Source organism: Acyrthosiphon pisum, chromosome X, assembly GCF_005508785.2.
Source record: "Acyrthosiphon pisum isolate AL4f chromosome X, pea_aphid_22Mar2018_4r6ur, whole genome shotgun sequence".
In the NCBI taxonomy this organism is placed as follows: domain Eukaryota; kingdom Metazoa; phylum Arthropoda; class Insecta; order Hemiptera; family Aphididae; genus Acyrthosiphon; species Acyrthosiphon pisum.
In genome coordinates, this window is record NC_042493.1 from 131,039,977 (window position 1) to 131,043,760 (window position 3,784).

Consider the following 3,784-nt stretch of genomic DNA (forward strand, 5'->3'; position numbering starts at 1 on the left):
GTTTTGTTTAAATCTGAATAAACTAATCAGGGTGTTACTTAGTCATAGATTATCAATAGACGCTACATTAAGTTCTAAATACGCTAAATTGTTCCTATAAAACATAGGCTTAAGCAATACAAATTGAATTAGTCTATTTGAAGTAATTCTTAGTCAATAATATATATGAGAGTCATAACCTTGACCCCAAATGCAAATTCCATATGAGATGAATGATTGAACGAGAGACAAGTATAGGACACGTTTAATATCTGTGTTAACAATAAATACAATATCATTAAAAACCTAATAATTTTTTGAACAGACTTAGTTAAATTAGAAATAATATGATCATTCCATTTTAACTTATAATCAATTGTTAATATACCTAAATATTTAACAGTATGTACTTGTTCTAAAATTATGCAATTCTTATAAATACCATTACAGTATCTTGAGTGAAGACACAGTTTATGATCTGAATTAGGAAGTATCAGCTCATTATTAAAATAGATATATTTTGATTTATTAATATTTAACTCTAGTAAATTGTTGTCAAACCACTCCTTCACTTCTTTTATAACAATATTAGCAGTTTCATATAGAGGATTTATTTTATTATTGGATAATAATAACACGGTGTCTTTTAAAAAGTAATTTTGTTACAATTTTGTTAATTGAAGTAAAATATAATTTAATTGCTACAGCTTTATTGCAAAAGTAATTTGTAATTCAAGGTTACATTAAAACGTAACACTGAACATGGGACATTACAAATTATGTTACAGTTATTTTAAAAACAACAATAATTTATTTAGTTGAATAGGTTAACAGTTAAAAATGTATTTAAAAAAATTAACATTAATAATAATATAATATAAACGTAAGAATATATTTTGTTAAAATGATTCAAATATTTAAATAGCAAAATTGTGTTATATTAGATTAATATAAAATTAAATAAAATTATTGAAAAAGAAAAACTATATATAAATACCCAAACAACAATTAAGCCTAATGTATAAATTATAATACAACAATCTTAAGATTCATATAATTACATTAATAAAATTAATATGAAAGTATATACCAATACATATAGAAATATAGTATAGTAAACAGTGTTAGGCAAATTACATTCAAAAAGTTTTAAATTAAATATATTTTATAAAATTACATTTGTATTACCAAACAATTATTTTATCACATTACAGTACTTTTGCATTCAAAAGTGAGGCTGTGAAAACAAGATTAGTTTTTTTTTTTTTTATTAATTACAAAATCAGTTCATCATAATAACTAATAAGTTAAAATTAAAATTCTAATTGCATAAACCAACAAGAAATTATAATAAAACATTTTTTTTTTAAGTTAACCTCTAAAACAATTTGACAGGGATATAATAAAAAAGTTTGAAATTGTATGGCTTTTTAATGTTTAATTTTATCTATAGCGCCTTGGGTAAACAACATATAAACATATTATCCACTTTGCTTGGACCACGCCTGTTAAAAATTAACTGTAACAGAAATATATTTACTTAGAACTATAGTCTTTAATAAAACAAATGATAGGAATTATAAATTCAAATTAAACTACTTAATTACTTTAAAATTAAACAAATTAGTGGTATAGAAATATTATGTGTATACTATGTACCCACCATAGCCTAAATATACAAGGTTATTGCACATAGCCTATTATAGACCCTATATTATTATCAAACAAAAATAAAATGGCAGTGTTAGGGTAGAGTCCATAGCTTAGTATATTATATCATATTATAGCCAGTATAGGTTGTCCCCTCACGCGGCCATTTTAATTTCTTAAAGTGATAAAATTATGTAGTGCACTACATAATTTTATCACATTAATATATTATAATAATGTTATAATAATATTATTAAACAAAAAATTGCTGTCTGGATGAGGGTACTATTGCAATAACCTTGTATATTTAAGCCATAGTACCCACCATATTTTATTATCAACAATTTTAATCTTGAATAACTTCCAAGATTCATGGATCACTTGCTTAATTTAAATGGTAGCTATTGACAATAACTGAACTGGATCAAAGTTAGACAGTGTATTTGATTGTTCCTTCGTATAAGTGATCGTTCCTATACGCACCTACATAAAAAACAATAATTTACATTAAACATATTTTCCATAAAAGTGATTGCGTTATGTTTTTTATAAAATATAAACTTTAGTTTGTGAAGATCCTCACAATATAACAATATTTACCACAGCCTACAACGGTCAATATATATTATTATAATGTTATATTGACGTAAATAGATAATGTAAACAATGATACAATCAATATTAATTTATAAAATATATATTTTTGCATAACAGTAGTGGTACAAAGAAAGAGTATTGCTCAATACTTTTATTATGAATTAGTGAATAGTGCGTAATATGGAAATTAACAAAGAAGGAAATACGTACTACAATCAGTTAGAAAATTCAAGTTACAGTAGGTTCCGCTCAATGTGATCACTGGTTTATAGAAACAACCATTTATTGAAATCAAAAATGAAAATCCCAATCCAAGTACTATATTTAAAAAAAGATGCCTTATGAAATCAAATAGTTAATAGAATCAAAATGGTTTGAACCAATGTGATCACATTAATCTGTATTCACTGTATTAAAAATATTTTTGTCAGATGGCGTATCCATATTTCAACGATTTGAATCCCCGCACAGCTCCTGACTGCGTCAACTGCAATTATCTTTAAAAACTAAAAAATATATAAAGCCGCGTCCACGCTATAATATAGTAGAAATTTACGTTGTACATACAAGTTTCCACACACACACACAATCCGTTGGCCCAAGGGTTTTTATTAAATCATGTAAGTTTACTCGAATGTGTACGCACTCTTATAATTTTATACGGGAAAATTGTCGAATTCTCGATGCATCCGATGAAAAACGTACAAATAAACAAAATAGGGCTGTGCGCGGGCTGGGCTCAGTTCTCCTACAACCAATAAGAACGGACTATCCCAATGTTACCAACTATGGAAAATCAAAATCTGAAAACCGACTAACATTTTATCAGAAAATGATAAGCGGAAAATAAACAGGAGAACTGGAGAAGGATTTTATTTTTATTTTTGAATTAACCATAGACATAATATAAATTACAAACTATGGCTTATTAAAATCAACATAATCAGCATTCAGAATATACTTTAATACTATATAGAAGAAAATAATATAAATATATTATAATTATACAAATATCTATTGTGCTAAACCTAAAAATAGAACGGGGATTTAAATGAAAATTAAATTTTCTTCTCAGTTGTTTAAAAACTAAGATTCAAACAAATTCGTTTCAAACATATATATTCAACAATTATAAACGGTTAAATATTCCAAAGGACCTAATTATCAACAAATTTAGTATGACAAATATGGAATATTGGTTTACAAATATCGACAAGTTCAAAACTGACATAAAAATTCATTCAAAATACAATAAATTACTTATTAGTTATTAGTATGTAAAATTTATATGTAGTATGCATAATATAATAATATTGTAAAATTGTTAAATATATTTATAAAGGATTTTGAGCCATTTAATAATACAAGCCCTATGAGGCAAAAAAAAAAAATGCATTATAGTTGATGCTTAATCTATACTTATGACTCAAATGCGAGATTCATAAACAAGACATTGGCTTAATAAAAGAAAAAGTATTACTAAAATAAATGTTGGCTGACTTAAGTTATTATCACAATTTGTTATTTTTTAAACTATAAAAATTAGCTTAAGCAATAT

General features: G+C 25.1%; 1 long non-coding RNA gene across 1 annotated transcript; it reads right to left on the reverse strand.

Annotated features, from left to right (window-relative positions):
• Window positions 1–1,361: 1,361 nt before the first annotated feature.
• On the reverse strand, window positions 1,362–2,925 carry LOC107884109. The gene is made up of 3 exons (XR_001679720.2): window positions 2,437–2,925; window positions 1,955–2,112; window positions 1,362–1,498 (listed from the first exon to the last, which is right to left on the reverse strand). It is a non-coding gene; the product is annotated as an uncharacterized LOC107884109 (long non-coding RNA).
• Between the last annotated feature and the right edge of the window lie 859 nt (window positions 2,926–3,784).